This window comes from Cygnus olor, chromosome 6, assembly GCF_009769625.2.
Source record: "Cygnus olor isolate bCygOlo1 chromosome 6, bCygOlo1.pri.v2, whole genome shotgun sequence".
In the NCBI taxonomy this organism is placed as follows: domain Eukaryota; kingdom Metazoa; phylum Chordata; class Aves; order Anseriformes; family Anatidae; genus Cygnus; species Cygnus olor.
This window is the reverse complement of record NC_049174.1, coordinates 19,344,328-19,365,808: the sequence shown is the minus strand read 5'-3', so window position 1 is coordinate 19,365,808 and position 21,481 is coordinate 19,344,328. Positions and strand designations below refer to the sequence as shown.

Sequence of the window (21,481 nt, the reverse complement as noted above, 5' to 3'; positions counted from 1 at the left end):
ATATGCAGCCTTCTTCTATCTTCTTGGACTTTGAACAAGTTAACCTTCCTGGACAGAACGTAGAGTAACCCAGCCTTGCTTCTGTCTTTTTCAAACAAGCAATTCTCTTCTGCAACCGCTATTCAAGACCTTTGATTTAGGCCACCAATTATTCACGATGGCAGTGAAACTGGACTCTCTTTAGAAGACTTCAAATTCTTTGTTAGTTCACTGTCATCCTGGCACTTCTGGATCACAGACACATGAGAATTTTTAGCAGGTTGCCTCATTTGATTCTCTCTACTTTTCTGTGACCATTATGCAGTTTTTCAGAGTATAGCCCTCTCTGCCATTGTAAAGGTGTCTTATAGCTGTAGAGTTATTTTCTTAAAGGAGAAACATAAGCTGTTACAGAGTGCTAATGCTGATGTAGCACTATAATTACCAGCATATGCTAATTTTACACACAAATATTTGTATACACATATGCACATGCATTCACTTATCCCATATACAGAAGGACATACAGACACCCTATAACTATGCCAGCATCAGCAACCAATCCGATCTGATTATCATGGTAGAAAAAATATTTTCATAACTAAAACAGACATACTGGTACAGCAGCTCAAATATAAAATGCCTAAATTACTTCATCATTAAAATGATGTATTTATGACATTTCTAGGTTAGATGGAATGTAGCACTCTAGAAAAAAAATAAAATACCATTCTCTGTCTTAGTGAATGGTGGAAGTCTGTAGCTCAAACACTGCGCTTCCTCCACCTAACAGAGCTGAGTGCATGTATGGGCCCTCCCCGTACCACACCAACGTGCTCCCAACAAGCCAGGGTTGCAATGATAACTGGAGTCGTCCAATCTGTGTCCTGTTGCTCACAAGACTGAAAATGCAGCTTTGGCCTGCGTACAAGGTAAAATGCCAAGTGACTGTGACAGCACGTGCATTACTGTGATGGAACACACTTGCAGATTTTAGCATCTCTTGCACCTGATTCTCATGTAGCATTTCTATTTATGAGCAAAAAAGAAACATTGTAATTGTACTAACGTTAATTTTCCAGTTTAATCAAACTTTTCTAAAACTGATTTAAAGCAATGATATTTTCATAGGAAAAAGTTATTCAGATCTTGATTAAATTAATTTTGAGGCTCACTGAATTAGAGCTGTCTCCCTGAGCCACATACTGCACTACATGCTTTATAATTTTTTTAATATAGCACTTGCTAGCAACTCTGAGTTGCAAGGTAACAAAAACATACATAAATAATATACTAGCAAAAATATCCTCCCTAAATATACCAGCATATCAAGATGAAGAGAAGCCAAAATGAAAAAAATGCTATCACATTAAGCCTACATTCGAGAACAGAAACACCATGTAAGCACAGATCTATTTTTATCATCCGTGTAATTGTCAGAAACTGCGTTTATCATATACCTTTGATATCATCACCAGTAGTCAGACCCAGTGATCCACCTCTGCTATGACTATTTGTACTCTAAATCTCTAAGAAGCCTGCCTGCAAACAGCTTTCCTGCAAAGCAGAAACAAAAATTAAACCTATCTTTCCATAGAAGCATTCCTCTCTACTCCATTCTCCTTGAACTACTAACATTATTAGCTACCTTCCAGTCAGAATGAAAGACAATTTTACAATCCTCTCTCGTGTATGTCATTTTAATAAAAAATAATTTGGTTTTAAATGTTCCCCGGTGAAGAAATGAAAAACTCAATCCTGATGGATGTTACATTCACTTCCTTTTCTCCCACCTGTCTGTTTTCATTTTCTCCTATTGCTTTTCTTCCTGTGTCCCTTGCAATCTACTTGTCTGCTACTCCCTGCAATTTTTTCCTACACTCAGACTATTCCTTTTATAGTGCTGTTTTCTGGTAAACAGTCCCCTCTTATATGTCAGGCTTCCTTCTACATCCTTTTTTTAAGCTCATGCTTTTCCATACATCTTTCATACTTGCGTCTAACTCTTTATACCTTATATCTTCTTTCCTGAAGTATCTGCCTTGCCTGGAGCTTATTTTGTTGCCTTTGATTTTAAGCCATTAGAGACAGACAATGTTTGTAGAGAGCCATGTCTGTATACAGTTTCTAACAGCAATGAGGCACGTCTTGATGCTTTATACGGACAGAAACCATACCAATTTCAAGCTGTTTTGTTGTTGTTGTTGTTTTGTATTATTGAATAAGGCCTTCAAATTTTGGCCAGATAACATGAACAATAAGCCTGACAGAGGGTGAAATGTTAGATATTCAAGTAACAGTATTATAATTTACAGGTTCCCTGCCTTTGCTCCCTTCCAGCTCTAGCTCTGCTGGTCTGCTGCTTCACTCCATGATGCCCCTTGTGCTGGGAACAGGGGAGCTGCTTTGCCTGATCAGATATGACACCCACCTAGTCAAGCATCCTCTCCCTGGTCCTGTCCAGACAAGTCACGTACCTTAAAAAAAAAAAAAAAAATGGTGAATCTGGGACAGCCTTTCCTTCTTCCCCACCACCCCTCGGTACACACACACAAGGTCCTGGAAAATAACAGGATAGGAGACAAGCTGGCTAGCAGATTCCTGAAAGGTACTGAGAACAACTTGTGATTTCAGATAGTTGAGGAGGTGAGAGGGAAAAAGCTGTTTTGTGTATTATTCAATCATGAAGCATTAACTGATAAGGCAAAAGTAGATGACTATGTATAAAACTGATTGCAGAACAATAAAACTAATTATGCCAAAGAAAGCATGGAATAGCAGAAAGAGAATGGGCTTCCAAAAGCAGATTCTAGTTGGCTTAGGGAATGAAAGGGTGGGTGGATCTTTTTGAAGAAAGTCAGAAGGAAATAAGAGCATAGGAGAGCTGACAGTTATTGAGAAAGGCATATTAAAGGCACAACAGCAGACTACCTTGACACACAGAAAGCATTGAAAGAGATCAGCAAAACTTCATCAGGAAATCTCTGATTAACTAAAAAACAAGAAGTCATCACACAAAAATGTGGAGACATATGGTGTGGCATGACTGGTCATACGGTGTGATCATATAAACTTTGTTTCCACAGGAAAACACGCTAAAATATATGCTGGAACACTTAAAAAGCCAAAATAATATCTGCATGATGATTTTTTTTTTTAAATTTTGAGAATTCATGAAGTACAAGGGAGGTCCTGCAAGACTAGAAAGGATAATAAAAATACTGCCTGTATCAGGAATTAAGAGTTCAATTCAACTAACTTTCATAAATTCTTCATCCATCAGTGAAGGATACTACCATAGGTTATTAGGCAGTTAGTGTATAGGCATGAAGATAACAATATAATAGAAAACAATTAAGCAATGAGACATTAAAATGTAATTTAAAAATCATTTATTGTGTCAAACCACTCTAATTTGCTTCTTAGACGGGGCCCTGTTGAATAAGAAGGAAGCACCAAATGTGGTATCCGTTATTTAGCAAAGCTTTTAGTTTGGTCTTCTTTAATTTTGCTTGCAATACAAAAAAATGCAGTAGATGAAATGAAGTAACAGTTGACACACAAGTAGTTAAATATTTCTCCCTAGCAGTATTTATCAACTGTTTCCTGACAAATCAGGATGGCACAGTAGTAACATCCTTCAGGGATTTCTCATCCATTCTATTTTATTCAAATTTTAATTTAACAGCTTGGATAATAGAACAGAAGGTAAATTGTAAAATTTGCAAAAAATCTAGAAGGGGGTTGCCAACACATTGGAAATAGAATTCAAAATATCTAGATACCTTGAGCAACAGTCTAACTTCAACAAACTCAAATTCTAGAGAGATACTAAGTACTACTGATAACAAAAATAAAACAATATATCAATATAATATAATGACACTTTAATGGGGCAACAGGATTGCAGAAAATGATATGAAGGTTAGAGTAGATTTCCAAGTAAATACAAGTCAACAACACGATCATGCTGCAGAAAGACATTTCTCATTCCAGGATGTATTAGGAAGCGCACAGTGTGTGAGATGCAGGACCTAATTATTTTGCAGTCTTCAGTACTGCTGAGGCCTCAGCTGGAGCATTCTGTGCAATTTTGGGCAATGCACTCCGAGAACAATTTAAACAATTTGGATGGAGTTGAAATGAAATCAACAAGAATGATAAGTTCTTTTGAAAAGAGGACTTACAAGGCAAGGTTGAAGGAATGAGGCTTGGTCAGTTCAGAAAAAGAAGACTGGGTGCATCTTTTAAAAAGCATCATACAGAAAGCAGTGATCAACAGTTCTTTGTTCTCACCTGAAATATAACAAATAATTGCTTAATTTGCAGCAAAGAAGAGTAGACCAGATGGGGGGAAAAAAAGCCAACAAAAAAAACCTTTCAACTTAAAGTCTAGATTAGATGGAATAGGTTTATGGAGATTGTGGAATCCCCTTCATTTGTGGTTTTTAACAGCAGCCTACAGAAACATCTGTCAGGAATGACCTAGTTACCCATTTCCTGCCTCAGAACAGGGATGGACTGGATGACCTTTTAAGGGCTTTTTCTGCCCCTCTCTTCCCCCCCACCCTGTAATGATTTCACTACTAGATAACCTGTTTCATTTCACTTGGCTCCTGTAGGTTAGGCAGCACAACTACTGTATGCAGTCCAGACCTTAGTGAAATAAAGCAGACTTCCACATAAAATAAGAAATAATTAGGAAAACGAAAAAATAAAGAACACTCGTTCTAGCAACTTGAAAACATAAACATGACAAAAACCAAGAATAAACAGATAAATGCAACCCACATTTTTATAATGACAAATGCTGTTTACAATTTGTAGCCAGCTTGCACGTATATATCTTTGCAAAGGCTTCATTCAGTACTCGCTATATTCTATTAATAATGATGATGTTGTTGGTTGTCATATTGAGTGATATGATTAAACACATGGCAAAAAATCATAATGCCATGATAAATTTAACTAAATAAAACATTACTCTTGATTAATTGCATTGTTTCTTAAAATACATTTCTATTGTCCAAAATATTCATTTCATAACCTTCAATATGTCAAATTGAGATTTTGAATTCTTTTAAAATAAGCAGAGCAGTAAAAGGTATTTTGATTTTGATTTTTAACTTTAATCTGGGCTTACTTAAAGAGAAAAAAATACCTACGATTTTCAACAAGAAACAAAAGTGATACAAGAAATAATGAAAAGCAACTCACAGGAAAACTGTGAATGAAGCTCTGTCAGCATCTCAGGGTTATGATGGTATCACAAACCACACAAGAGCTTTTCTCCTGTGCTTAAGATGCTGTCATCAGAAACCTTCAATGTTTATCCACAGTAGCCTTAGGTATCACTGTTACCGGTACTTAGATAATATCAAGCTATGCACATGCACAGAGGCACAAAGTGTCAAGCTATAGTTACAGTTGAGCTGATGACACTTTCATCCTGACAGCTAATGCAATCCCTTTTAAAGAAACCAAGCCATCATTCACGTTGCAACCTCCATGACTACTATTAAGCTTTTAGATGATTTCTAAGAGTTACTTTAAATATATATATACTTTTCTTTCTCCATTTTTCATAACTACTAAAAAGGCCTCTCCCAATTATCCAAGCACAAAAACAATTCTGTTCCAAAATGAATTTTAAAATATTTATTTAAAAATTATTTACTTTCCTAGAACTCTAAAATGGTTACGTTTGCAGACCAAGCTTGTAGTTTACAAAAGATACAGAGCATAATGTATGGTTTTCCAGGTGCCCTAACCTATCAAGAAAAGAAATGCATCCAATTCCTACTACCTGGGTTTATGTTATACTGATCTACAGTGGGATAAAAGGAAACAACTTAGTAAAACACAGAGATCTAGTTCAAATTATGGGATGTGTGGCCAAAGGCCATAACATGTTCCACATTACCAAGATCCCTATCAAAAATCTGTTCAACCTTTCTAAGATAATGTGAATTATCAGAAGTACAATAAACGGTAATTTATCCAAGATCAATGTTATTCTTTGGCTCTCCCATTTCTTCAGACAGGCATGCTTAATTCTGTGTGTGTTTCCCAGATGCTGCTAACTGAAGAGAACCTGAGAAGGAATTTACTGAATCAGCAAGACAAGAAAGCAAAATGCCCATTGCTTAGCTGGTGTATGACATTCATAAGGCAACTGAGGAGGAGATTAGCTTTAATTTCCAATCTTAACACGCAATCGCATGCCAGATTTTTACAATGCAGAAACGCGATTGGGAGGACATTACAGGAACACTGACACATACCACTAAGTTCCTCTTCATTTTCTGGAATGGATTTTTGATCATCCTGCATGCTAAAATGTGGGCCTTTTTTGCCTTTTTTTTTTTCCCCTCCACACCTTGTTTAGAGCATACAGAAAAGATATGAACTATATAATGTAAGAATTAACATAACAGTTTGGGAAATATTGAGAATAAAGTACACTGGTTGTCCCTGTAAAAGTAAGTTCTTATGCATACAAAAAACAAATGTATACAACCAACTGTGCCATTTCTACCTACGAAGTAAAAGTTTGTGCCTATAAATACATGTTTTTGTGGGTGCAGCTTATGTAGAATTGCTTCTTTTAAAACCAGCTCAAATTGAAATTGAATTTTAGGCCTTGCCATCTTTCCACCCCTCTGGGATAATATTGCATATAGAATGAATGGCATCATAAGGGAATTTGTTTGTATCTCATCTCTTTTTTCACCAAATTGTATTCCCAGACTGTTCCCAGCAGCTGTTCATCTAATTCATCAGCAAGAACCATAGAATATATTCAACAAGATTATACTGCTTTCCGTTCGGCCCCTTTGGAGAAGGAAAGAAAAAGTAGAGAAATAGGAGAGGTAAAAAAGCAACACATGAGTATATAGGAAAATGCAAAATTCCTACAGTCCCGCAACTCAGCTGAATGTTAGTTTTAGGCAAAACCCCTCAAACTGCCCTTTGATGTGTTAATTGAAGTCTAGCTTTCCACATGGTCCCATTTTCTTCTCAACACAAGGGATACTAGCTGCTCTTGAGAAAGAAAAAAAGTAAATGCCTGTCATACAGTTTTTCTTTGCTTACTTCAAGAACAAAGGATTAAGACAGGCATTGAAAAAGCATCCAGGAGATTAGATAAATAAAAATGCTCGTGTATGTGCATATGATGATAAGACAATTCCTGGACATCTTTCCCTCTCCCCTTGCTCCAACACAGACAAAAGATGGTGTCAAGCCTCCCTTTCTCTTCTACTGCAGCTCTCAGTAGGCATAATGCTTATTAGTACCACAACAATCAGGGATTTTGTAGTTCAAGTGAATCTACTCTTTTGGGGTGTAATCAAAGGCTAAATGAAAAAAGAAGTCATAAGTTAAAGACTCAAATTGCAAACCAACCCAGAGAATAACAGCAGATATTAAAATACGCTACAGTATACGGAGATGACATCGACTCTTACCTGCCCCTAATGAAAGGGGCTCAGAGATCAAACCAGACATATTCATCTCTTGCTTGTAATCTGCTCAACGGCCATCCAGCAGTGTTTCATAGAAGTACTAACAATCAAAAAAAAATACAGAAGGGAAAGAATTCTGCACATTCTTCAATCAGTGCAGGATTTTTCATTTTGTATTTGCCACTGCTTGGTTCAGTAGCAAGCGCTGGTGTATTTTAAGTAGGTGGATCTGCAGCCCAGTAGCTTTCAGTACACTGGAGTATTCTTCATTATGGTCTGGCAATGCTAGCTTTGCTTGTTTTTCTAGAATGCAGAAGGTTGTTTTTTTTTTCTGCGCTCTCTCTCATTAGCTTCCTAATTCTTCAGTAAATATTGAGAGGGTTGGATTCGTCATTCTTGCCAGTTTTAGTAGGAAGCAGTTACTGTCCACTAATAATAAATATTTATATTTGCAGAGTTGATTTCTGTTATGTTACATCTTGACCTATTGCTGTTGTTTTCACAAACAATCCATATTTGTTGCATATTTGTAAAAGTCAATATCTGCATGCAGATACTGCAGCATATTTTGAGCATGTCCTTTTGCTGTCTCAATAGACGTGTAATTTAAGTCCTCCATTATGACCTTATTTTGAGATATCCTCTGTTTCCCATCTGTATTATATTTCTATCCCTTTTTTTAGATTGAAATGTCTTTCAGTCTTGAATGCTTTCAGTCTGGTCTGAAAGATGTATGCCAGGATGTATCATAGTTCATATATTAGAGAAAAAGATCAAAACTGCATCCTCTGCAACTCTGATTAAGGGACAACTTGAATCCATAAGGCATTTCGGGGCACATTGCTGAAAATAATGCCTGTAAGAACAGGAAAATTGAATCTACTGCATGTAGTATAAAAAGCCAAATATTAGAGATACTCAGCACAGTAGCCTGAAACACACTAGCATGAAATGGGGCAATGAAGTGGTCTCAATATCTCAGGATGTTGACCTCCAATATCTCAGTGCAGAACTTTGCCTAGTCCCAAGTACAATCTCCAGCTTGCCTTCAGAATCTTAAAGCATTGTGTCACCTCACACTATTGCTTTACTTCTTTCTGTTTCAATACACATCATCTTTTTCCACTTTGTTTTTGGAAATTATTCAGTAAACTTTCTTAAGTTCTCTCTGCCATGTGCACATACTCCTTCAAAAGTTTTCCTATTTATACAATCAAGAAAGCTTGAAGTTTCTCAGGGAGGATCACTACAAAGAAATTCTAGGGCCAGTGTTAGTTTGAGTCTTGTTTTCTCATTTACACTGCCAGAAGAATTCCCTTAACATAGACAACAGCCACTGCTGAGTTTAAAGCTACAAGGCACCACTTGATCTGAGTCAGCTGATTTTAAGTGTGCAATCAAACACAGGCAAAGGAAACTGACTGATGTGTCAAAGCCCCCTTAATTTGGAAGAAGATATTACACAGTGCACTGAAACACCATTATGGCTGCTATTGCTGCATATATGTATAAGCTCAGCAAAAGGTGATCTTCACTGCTCTGGCAGGAGGCACCCAGACACTATTCAGAGAAAGAACAAGTGCTTCCATGTCATTAATCGAGCTGAGAGAAGCAATCAGAAGTACAAAGCAGAGATCCAATTTCATAGGGAGATGCTGAATTAAATTTTGGACTACTCTAACAAGTATCTGGGGAGCTGCAGGAAATTATTACGAAATACAATTTTATCTGCAGGATTCATTCTCATGCAAACACATCAAGGAGTTATTTTCTTGTCTGACATCTAAACAGCCCTATCGAAAAGAGTATGTTAGTCTTACCTAGAAGATATTAAGCAACAGTCTTCAGCCCGTGACTTGTAGGCCCTTTGCTAGCCGAAGACCCTTTGCAATGCTGCTATCATCCACAGCACACTACCTACTGAGCAGTGCATCAGGGAAGGCTGGGATCCCAGTTAAGTCTTTTCCTTCTTTTGTGAGATGCAAGACACTTCACAGAAATGCATGCATGATGATATCTGCTTTACAAAAGGCAAGGCCTGAAGACAGGAAGCTAATAAAGAGCTACACAGAGCCAGACAAGGAGAGCTGAAAAATTAAACAGTGCCTTGAAGGGCTTTAAAAACTTATTTATACATGGTATGATTTATTAATAAAAATCAAAGAAGTGACACCACATCAGACATTCTTTGATGAGTTTCAGAAAAAGTTAAAAATAAATAAATAAATCAACAATAATAACAAAACGCTAACCACAGTTCCACAAAGAACCCCAATTCATCCTAAGTTCACCTCATCCAGGTATGAAGAAAATATTACATAAACCCAGAAGGCTGGTGAGTAACATCAATACACTGCTCGACAGGATGCTTGCAGCAGCTATTATTGGCTATGGATGTCATTTAATGTTACCCTCTTTCCATGCTATTGCATTGATGATGTGCTGGCAGAGGCTGTAGTTTGTACATTAGCTCTCCTAGGAAAGCACAACTGCACCTTAGGGGTAAAGCTGTGATCTTACTCAAGTCAGTAGCAAAGCTCTCATTGTTATAAATAGGGCTAGAATTTCACATGAGGCGTTATTGTATGGAGAGATGTACTAATCCTTTATTCCTCATCTCTCTCCCTAGGGAAAACTTATTCTCACTTTTGCAAAATCTTATATAAGACACTATGCAGATACATAAAAGAGCATATCTATCAGACCTGACCACTAAAAGATGATGCATCTCATTATGCCTTGCAAAGATAGATTCGGCACTCACATTCGCTGTCACAGAAAAAACAGCGAAAGAAATGCCTGTCTCAGGTGATGACATTCAGGCAAGGTTTAAGGATCCTAGGGAAGCAAAGGGAACATAACTTGCTATCAGATAAATTAGGTGTATGGTGTTATTTGATATTCACGTACTTAATAACGCTCACAAACCCCAAGAACAGCCAAAATATTTGTTTCATTGCAACCTGAACTTAACCTTAAAGTACTAAAACCAGTCATAAGACTCATAGACATGACTTTGTATACGATTTGCATTTTTTTCACAGAAATTCCTACCCAATTTGCTATTAGACAATTCCACATCAGGTAGTAAGACTAAGTGCCTAATAACAGACAGGGCTCCTTTGGCTGCTTGCATGCTAACAAGCGATGTAATTGTGCCTAGATTTTTATTCAAAATGGAGACTACCTGCTTCCCATAATAATGGTCCTTCGTTAGATGACATCTTCCATCATGATTTGTATGATACCTACCCAAGCTCCCAATGGGAGATGTACTTTGGATAATAAATGTAACTTCTTTGTTCCATACAGATTTGTGCCAGTTCTATCTCCTTTTCACTTATTCTAGTCACTATTTTGATCTTCTTTTTGATGATAGTGCCATATTACACTCATATATTCATATGCCAAGTTACTTTAAAAAAAATCCCAAAGAAGTTATAAAATACCCTGTAAGCCTTGTTCCAAATGAAGATTTCAGGTCATTAGGAGTAAATGATAATCTATGGTCAATTGCACATATTCATTTATTTATAACATTAAAGAGAAACAAAAATGCAGCAAGACATCTCTGCATAATAGTTTCTATTTTTATTCTATTCTTTATGTATTTCTATCTTGTTTCCTGACCATGTCCTAGGCATGCATAAAGCACCAAACTGCTATTTATGCAGTTCTAAGATTTTGTCTGCATGGAGCTGGGAAGGAGCAAGTCATCTTGCTTTCTTTTGCAAATTTTATTTTGCTTTGCACATGTGTACACAAATATGGGTCCTTATGTTGGAGCACACAACATAAAAGAAATACTCATTTTCTGTAACTTCTGAGACAGAGCTGAACCATTTCCAAAGAAAACACTGTTCTCACACAGTCAAGCTTTGCTATTACTGTGGGAAGACCCATTGTTCTAGGTGATCCATGTTTAATTTCGGAGCTTCAGGAGATCCCTTAAATACTCCACATCTCATTCTCGGAGTGCCTAGGGAAAATAGAGCAGGATACTGATGGTGATTTATTATTCTTTGAAAAGGCACAGCAAGGAATAGAAGGCAAACAGGCAAGTATCCTTTGTCTCTGGGAGTACAGAGTACTGCTCTGAGCCTTTAATGCCAAAGTTACTGCTACACACGTTATATTTCCCTTGCCTTATCCCAGCCATAAGCTGACAAGGACTGAGATAAGATTATTATTCATCAGGATGGGACAGTTTCTGAGCCTCACACATCCAAAACAGTTAAGCAGCTGTACTGAACTACGGGATTGCAGCCATGCCCTTTTTGCTGATATGACAGCTACAAACTATCCAGGTTGTTTGGCAAAGAGATCTGCAGGGCAGTGTAAAAGACAGTCCTTCTGGGGTCCAAGACACCAGTAACTGAGGCTACCATATGTTCAGAATAACTCAGGAGATCCCAGATCCTGGCTCAAAAGAGCAACTGCACTGATACTACAAAGTTCTCATAATGAGTGTGAGTGCAGAGTTCACAAAGAAATTAGCTTTTTTTTCCCACTTTGCAGGATCACAGCTCAACTGTCACCCTGCCTTAACACAAACAAGCAGTGACTGCTATGAATAAACTCAGAAATGCTACTTATGTCTCTAATGCTGGGTATATTAAGTAGACTATTAAAATACCCTGTTAGGAATTATGGGCATTTTTCCCACAAAGCATTTTCCACATGTAATTCACAAACTAGATTCATGTTTGGTTTCAATGAAATTTTGCTTTTGTAAAAAAATCACAAACAAATACTAAAACTTTACAGATCTTAAACAGCTTGTTAAATACTATCTTGACCATAAAGTCTTTGTATAAGATCCCATGAGATCTACTCAGAAATGCTGAAACTGAAAGGGGCTAAAGCAAGTGTATGACATAGAGGTGTGTCGTTCCCCCGTCCCCCACAATTTCTCCTACACTTCCAATACAGTTTTCTGTTTGATCTGCATGGCAAAACTTCTCATGACCACTATCTGCAAGAAGAATTTACTGTCAACATAACCTGTACGCTAGAGGGAAAAAAATGAGCTCAGACTACATCCACACCAATCCCATAGCTCCTTATCACACTTATGTACAAAATATTTTTGTTCAGTAACATGAGTTTTGTTTCAAGCTTCTTTATGGCAGGTCAGTCAGTAGAATCAAAATGAAGGGAGGTTTGCTAACCAGTCAAAGCACTTGCCTTCTTTTTAACTTCTCTTGGGAGAAGTTAAACAAATATATTCTGTTTTTCCTCCTTTAGCACCAAAGTCTGCACCATAGAAGATTACTGAAACGTGAGTTTGTGAGGGCTGTTTCAAGCAGAAATATGTTCCTATGTATAGGAATGATGTTAATTCCTGTCACTCTGAACATCCAAGCAAGATTGTTAAGGCTCCTTCTAAAGGGCCAAGCAAATTTGTGCCATTCAGTTCAATGACTTTCATCACCTCTGTTAGACCAAACATAAATGTAATACAGCTAAGACAGACTCCAAAGGTTAGTTTTTCATTTAGGCGAAGTACTGGAGATGCAAAAGCTGTGCAGCATTTACAGGAGTCTAACATGGATTCAATAAACCAATTTGAACACTAAAGGAACATCCTTTCTAAATGCAAATTATTCAGGTACGATGTGAATTCCTTAAAGGTTAGTCCTCAGTTCTCTCTCTCTGTCTAATAAATGAGAACACAGAACAGCTTAGCTTCTTCTTCAGGATTCTTTGTATGAAGTCATCGCACTGCTCCCATTACAGGCCTTTTCTGTAAGGTGCAGACACAGGCTCTGGACTGGTTCTGTCCTGTGACTGCTGAACACCAACATTTATCTTCTACTAAAGCACTTCTGGGAAGAACTGAAAACCGATTTTAAAAAGTGAGTCCAACAATCCAGCAATGCACAGACATACACAAGCTTCAAGATTTTCTCTCTCCTTTTCATTTTGCCAGAAGATTCCACATTTTTGTATCTCAGAAAAAAAACAAACACAAATATCGATAAGGTCCAGAAAATGTAGACCAACAATATGCCATACTGAACTGGTCAAAATGTCAAGAGATCTACCTGGACAGGGATGTACAATAGCTGCAGACCCAATTATGATGAATTCATGCCTTGAGTGAAGCTGGTGACAGAACCTGTATTTGTTTCCCAGTGGGCGGAACAGGATGCGTTATATCAGGTTTGAGGTAGGAATCATGGGAAAGAAAGCTACTATATTATATTAAAAATAAGTCATATTAGAGATGCTCTCTACTAGAGGGACTGTATTTGTGAGTAATTTAAGCACTGCATAATGGTGGCCACTGACTAGGAAGCTGTTGTGGGCCCTTTTTGGCATTGGCAGATTCATTAGAGAAATCTGCAAGTATATTTCATACAATGAATCCGCATTTGCTATGTAAATTTAATTTCACCGCATGTAGCAGCATTTTCAGAATTAACAGGGATGACTGAAACTTGAGGGCCTTCAGACTGAGAAAACAACTGAAAGAAGAGTTCAGCAGGTGTCAAAACAACAGACAAGAAGTCTGCGTCTAGCAGCAGACTAATAATGGTACATTTTAAGTGCCAATGCAGTCATCTGCCGTAGTTTAATCAGAAACAGATTCTTGTTATCATCCTACTGTAATATTATCAAGAAATCCCCTTTTGCTGTAAAATAGTCATACTTAGTCTTACACCAGATGGAATGAAACTTATCAAATTGGTCTTGACTTAGAAGCAAATAAAAAAATACTCATTTCAAATTTTAACTCAAGTTTCTAACTCATTGTGGTTTTGTAACTCACACATGGCTGACTAACTTTTAAAACCTCAAGCTTTGCATGTCTTAAGTTCTCATGGAAAATGAGGGCACAGTCTCATTTTGAAGCTCACATCTTATACTAAGGGTAAAGACTTTTTTTTTTCTTTTTGACTAACCAATCAGCTGCATGTGAACTGCCACTGTACAAAAGCACTGTATGTTGGATGCAATGGCTAATCCTTCAAAGCTTAACATAGCTACAGGTATTTTGCACCCCACTAGAAAGCTCTGTTTGCACTGCTGGTATAGCAGCTAAAAGCTCGATACAAAGTTTATAGAAAGAACTATTTTCCCTCAAAATACTCTTTCCTCAGCTGCTATCCACTTGCTAGACATCCTTCCCTTAATTTAAAATCACCAAGAGTTTTGCTTACCTGGATTGTAATCAATGTAAATAATGAAGCATTTGCTGAACTTAAAGCAGAGTCAGGCACTGGTGCACCCCTGGGCCATACCTGGCCTGCCAAAACAACACCCATCCGACCTCACAGCTTGTTCAAGGCTCATTTTCCCGAAAACCTTGACACGTGGGGTGGAGATGGCACCTACGATGCACATGCTGTGCAGCAGACTTGTGTGGCGGGAATGAGGAATGAGCCACTGGCACCACAATGGCATCGGGCAGGCAGTAGTTGCTGTAATGTACACATTTAACCAGACAGACCTTGCTGCTGGTCAGGCAGGATTTCTCCCTTCCCTACCCAGCCCACCCCAAATTTTCAAGTGGGGAAACACTCAGAAAGCATTTCTTCAGCTAGGATCAATGCAGAAAGCACAAAATGCTGTCACACTGAAGCAATGAATCACCAATGTAAAACCTTGCTTTTTTACGAAAAAGCTCCTACTACTATCCTATATGGTACTGGATTATTCAAATTAATCTACAGCGAAAGTGAAAATGCCTTTTTGTAATTCTGATTCTCTGCGACAGCACTTTAAGTGTCAAGTAAGGTCCTATTTTAGCAAAGTTTCCAACCGTGTGCAGCAGTTCATCAGAAATTAAAAAACCACCAGCCCAAATGCATAGTTAAAATTCACCCTTTCTAAGGTTTCACCAAAGCTTTCTTAATTACATTAGGTTATTCTTCTATCACCTCCCTCAAGGCCTACTTGCTCCAACTTCTCTGTGTAGATTGAAAGCACACACAAGCTATCCTGAGAGTTTTCATGCTTGCTAAGGGACTAAAACTTGCCACTCTTCTACATTTCTTCTTTTCTTCATTTTTTATTGTAATTACTAAGGTTTGTTTTTCACAGAAGTGACGATTTTTGAGAGTACGTATAATCTAAGCACAGCTAAGGCTCTGGTATTGAACCCTGTTAAGAACAAAATCATTCAGGCCACCAAAGCTGCATAAAAGTGACCACCGTTCCCAGATTAGGGTTTTAAACCTTCACCTCTATATTTAGAAACCTAAAACCAAATGGCCAACTTTCCTGATGACTCACCACCCATACCAACTGCAAAAGATTCTGGATCCCCAGCAGACCTCTTGTATAAAAGTGCTTAGAAAGTCCAGACGTGACAGTTACAGCTTGCACACTTTTCCAGACCAAAAAATGGAAGTCCATTAATAACTTCTATTTTACTTCTCATCCCATGCTACCACTGCATTTAGGAAGAACTCCTGGGTGTACAAACCTTCTCTTTTAAATTGTTAAAATCCTCTTAACAGAATTTCTTTTTTCTCATGCCTGGACTTTTCTTTAATTGGATGCCTGCCAACTTCCATGTCTCTACCTCCCAGACTGCTGATGTTCCCTATTCTCTCATTTAAGAATATATATATGCATGCACATAATCTAAACCCTTTGGGCTTTTCTTTGGCAATAGCTGTCATTTTTATTTTTTATTTGATTTTGTAAATTCAGGGGGACACTGAAAAGCTTGGTAGTACTCTCCTAAAGACAAAAAAGGTAACTAGGCTCACCTCGGGAACGTTTGCAAGTTCATTGCTGCTCTTGCCTAGTAAGCTGCGGATGAAAATCAAATGACCTGAAGCTGTCACTGTTCACGTAGCTACACATGCTAAACTTTGTATTTAGTCACTTTATGAATACAGATAGTAATAATATATTCCACTTGGGAATCTTGAAAAACTTTGTTAATATAAAACAGTTGGAAACAAGAATGTGAAAGCTATATGAAGTATCACAAACATATACAGAGAATACCTCTACTGAAAGAAATGCTGGCAACATGGCTGTTAAAACTGTTCCATTCTTGATCTCACAGATGGTAGGAAAATCCACTGGAAATAACACCCAGTTAATATTTGCCTGTCATGAATTTGTGGCTTTCAAATAGTGTTACAGTTTTTGTTTTCTTTTTTAATTTGATAGACTGATCTCGGAGAAGGAGAATGAAGAATTGAGGAAAAATTGAGGAAAAAATGGGATCCCAAAATACAGTGTAAATTTAAATTATCATGCTTTACTGGTATTTCCTTAGAAAAATGTACCAATATGCAAAGTCTTCTGGTAATGGAATAACAAAGATTTTTATGAAATCTAAAAAGACGGGGAAACAACGATCCATTTTCATGTTCTGAAAATACATTAAAAAAGCCATTTCTTCCTATCTGTTTTTTTCAATCTTCACAATTTTTTTTTCTTTGAGTCTTGAAAGGACTGTTGAGTTTAAGAATAGGCATATTTCCTCACAGGTACTTTCTCAAGTATTTGAGAGCAAAAATGAACATGTCTTACGCAGTTTTATTGTAAATCACTTATCTTAATCAATAATACTTATCTGTTATGTTGTCAGGTTTTATAATAATTACTACCCACTAGAAAATGTTGTGGAATAAAAAATTCTGAAGATCTTACACTAAAATATAAACACAAATATGTAAGCATCTCAAAACCAAAATAGTTTCAGCCCTTAAAGCAAAATAATAAGAGTAGTGAACAAAAGGTATTGTGTCTGTGCAACTGATCTTGATATTTTAATGATTAATGTAATCTTACTGATAGAACATTTTTGTACTTCGATATTTGCATTTTATTTTTATATGGAATACTGGGCACCAGTTAATCTGGTTAATCACAACCAACTAGTCTACATCTTGAAGCAACTCCACAGACTTTCAGAGTCTTCTGGTCTCCCACTGACATAAATGATGTTAGAAATCTGGGTCAAAGATTTAAAGATCTTTCTTTCAGATTTAACCTTCAGGCCTTTTACTAAATATTAATTGCTTCAAAGTAAAATAAATATTTACTGTTTCTGATACGCTGCCTCAAGCCAATTGATGCAAGAAGAGTGTGGTTTAGTAGTTCATTAAATATCTTAAATGATATAATAATACTTACATGCTTTGCAGACTGTGCCATACTGCTTCTTTTTTTCATCGACTTTCATTTGTTATTAAAATAAATACATACAAAATAAAAAGAAACTAAAACCAGGCTCTTGTTAAATATATTGATTCTTTGTAAATTTCAGTAAAATAAAATGTAGACTTATTGCTAGTGTGATTTTGTTGTTCTCTCTTTGTACAAGCAAGCTCACACTGTTTCCAATTTAAAAACTAGATCTTCACAGTTTGGTGACTATCACCAAGTATTTATTCAACTCACTAATATTCGCTCTTGAATAACAAAATGAAATGTTTATCTAGAATATGATTATCAGTGTATTTGTCATATATATATTTTTATCTCAAAGCAAATCATGCTTGGTGACAATCACAGCTTTGTCACACCATCTTTTATTAACACAAACATCTTTGGCTGTTAGATCACAAAATGATTAAATGATTGATTTTGAACAGCATTGTTTATCATCTTTGGGTTTAGCTCGGCCCCTGTGTAAACAAGCTTAGCATTGTCACTGAGAATTACACCCGTTTATACCAGGGATTAACATGCCAGGGTCTCTCTCTGTGAAATGCATTCCAAAAGATGCAGCTTCTTGCTACTGCTATTTTCTCTTCATTTTTAAGTAAATATACATTTGACTAAAGGCTGCACTGGTAGCTTGTGGGGATGCAGATTAAACCTGAAGTGAGTGTAGAAAATTCAAGTCTGCTCCACTTCAGAGTAAAAACTGTTTCTCAAAGGGATTGTCACCCACATGTAAGTTCTGGAGTACAAGCCTCCTCCTTGAAATGCCTCACACTGTCTTTTCACTTCTCCACCCACCATTCTTTCTCATCCTCTCACTGTTGAGTGTAATCAATGTCATTGGAAACTAAGCTGCCCAATTCTTCTGGAATGACATCTGACTACTGTGCTTAATAGGATAGATATGCAGCAAACAGAGCCATTAAAATGGCAAAGCTTTTCCTAGTGTAGAATAAAAGACTAGAGGTAGGTTCCTCCATTTAAAAAGCACTTGCTATTTGGGAGGAAATGGAGGCTAGTGTGCCTGACAGTAAAGAAAGGAAAAAAAAAAAGTGAACGTTGGCTCTGTAGTGAAGCCCTCCAATATGGCCAATCTGACCCAAATATAATTAATCAATCATTATTATTTTAGCAAACAAATTACTTTCATTCTCTGGCTTTTGCCTAGCCCAAATATCAATTAACAGAGATATTGTCGTAAGTGAGAGTAAAGCGTGCTAAGAGTGATGCCTCTCTCTTTGGCACTGTGCTGAATTTGTCATTCTGTATAAAATAGTAGCTGCTGTATGATTGCTACAGGACTACATGTTGTCATGCCAATTAGTATGTTCCTTTCCCCCCACACCTATCTTTTCTTAATTCAGTAAAATGTGCCTACGAGACCAATTTTGTATTCAACTTTATTTTCCAGCTCTGCTGATGAGCAATATTAGGATCTCACAAAAGGCAATACAAATATTTTAGCCTGTTGTTTTGTTTTGTTTTTTAAATGGAGAATGGCATTTTAAAGTCTTAAATAGTAAATATGCAGATTTCCCCTTTCATACGTAATATAAAAATAAAAATGGAAAATCTCATATAAGTTACTTCTAGTAACTCCTTGATCATTTACTCTTGTGAATATTGTGATTCCTCTTTTTTCTTTTTCGGGGGAAGGTATACCACATATATTTATTTTATCAATGTAGATTTGTTGCCTGCTAACTTGAATAACTTATCCTGCTTTTTGTGTGGTGTAAAGGGATACATTTTACCTTCTAGATACTAAAACATAATTTGATATGCCATCCTCACATTGCCTATCATTCATTTCCCTAACCTGCCTTCTTATAAAGTTTTTTCATGTCTCTAGCAATTTTCACCATCTATTTCCACTACATCTTTTTCCTAGCTAAACAGGACACGCTACAGGGAAGATTTTACACTGGATTTACTTAGTAGCTGTATAGCATTCTATTTTTACATCATATTTATACATCTTTACATTTTGCTTGTTTTTACAACAAGCAGCATACACAAAGCCTGTGTTTTCAATGAGCTTAAAGTTTGTTTAGCGTCAATGTGTGAATGTTCAGATTATTCTTTGAGCATTTATTAAATTGTGTATGTCATTGGCCTGTTTTAGCAGTTATTAAATTAATTCACTTGCTTTCTTAATCTTTCACAATCCCTTCAAAATTGTACTAACCTGATCAATAAAACATCCTCTGAAAATGGGGCTATGTTGTTGCTCACTCCTCTTTCACGAAAGCAATGACAAGATACCTTTGGCTAACAGTAAGCATGCTATGCTTTGTCACAGAGGTATTCAGTTTAATATTTTCAATGGTGTACATTATACTTCAAAGACTAACCTACATTTCCGGCCTTTTTGATGAGTGCTCCTCTGCAACCATGAGATTTTGGGTTTGGCTGTTGTTTAAAAATAATAAACAGATTTTTCCTCTAAACTGTTGTAATCCCAGATAAAACCTAAAGACTATTCTGTTTTCCTCTCAAGCTGTATTTCTAGTTTATACAAATTCAATTAAGTTCTGTTGAACAGATGCAAGTATAACAGAAACAGAGACTGGGAGGCACTTCAAGGTGATAATCTGCAGATACAGTCTTGATTTAAATGGGACAACTTCAGAACATATGGAGTAAATTTAATTGTCCTACCTTGATTGAGCACAGTCAGGGTGCAGAGACTTCTGTTACTCTTTTGTATTTGCTTCCCAGGAGGTTAGGATTGTAGCTTCTGTCACTTTAGAGTTCTACTTGAAAGAAGGTAAAAACGTTGCTCCCTAAGGAAAAACCAAAAGCAGGTGTATCATAAACCTGCCTGCACTGTTGCAAGCACATGTGTGTAGCACATATAAACTACAACAAATGAAACATTCCATCTTTGGAAGAAACCAAAATACATTGTGCACATTAGGATGAAAGACAAAGCCTGTAATATTCCATTAAGATGCAAGTACAGTACCACAAGGAAAAATAGACTTTGAAGATAGGTCTTTCCACCTCAAATCCTTATCCCGATTTATTTGTTTACTCAAACTGTTTCTGTGAAAGATCAGTCTTATTTTTACCTTCTCAACTCCTTCATTTCATTTCGCTAGTTCCTAGGCTCAGTGTCCTTACCCTGTGCCACATTGTCTCGTTACACATCTGCCTCTGTGTTGCCCATGGTGTTCTGTTTCTCATTTTCCCTTCAGTTCTACGTTTCATTCCTGTTTTGTTAGTCCAACCAAGCTTACTTCTTACCCCACTTCCCAGAGGAAACACTCCTTCTCTTGTCTGCCTTTGAGCACCATCTTCATCTTCCTCTGCTCCCACCTGTTTGACTCTTGCTTTCAAATCAGTCAAGCTCTTCCTTTTAGTTGTTTGGCACCAGCAAAGGATGGACAATGGTCATTGGACGGAGGGGCTCCCTTCTCAGCTCAGTCATCAAGTCCAGGCACAACCAACATGCCTAGACTAGCAGATACAGCAAAGAACCTGCTAGAGATGCCCATGGCAACCCAAGTAATTCTTACTGACACTATGCTAACTATAATTGTGATTAGAAGACAGACTTAATCAACTTTTGGCAGATTGTCAAGGGGAGGGCAACTGGCACGTCCCTGATGTTAAAAAATAAATAAATAAATAAATAAATAAATAAATAAATAAACCACACATGCCAAATCTTTGTTCCTAACATGGAGAGAAGTTTAGATACTGAAAATCAAAGTGACCTACATTATTAACAATTAAAATGTTTAATATTTTTATAGTGCATATATATGTTTCATTTCCAAGGTTGTTCTGACACCCATTAGGAAGAAGTAATGGTTGATGTAGGAACCGTCTATTGTCACTGCCATTGCAGACACCATAGCCTAAGGCATATTTTGATCTAAAATAATAAA

At 36.9% G+C, this 21,481-nt stretch overlaps 1 protein-coding gene across 1 annotated transcript in view; it reads right to left on the bottom strand.

Annotated features, from left to right (window-relative positions):
- Nucleotides 1-20,270, bottom strand: part of TLK1 (tousled like kinase 1) — an 89,548-nt gene extending 69,278 nt beyond the window's left edge. The window contains exon 1 of the mRNA XM_040562101.1: nt 20,247-20,270. The gene's annotated coding sequence lies outside the window, so the exon portion shown is untranslated. The remainder of the gene's footprint in view (nt 1-20,246) is intronic.
- Nucleotides 20,271-21,481: the final 1,211 nt, after the last annotated feature.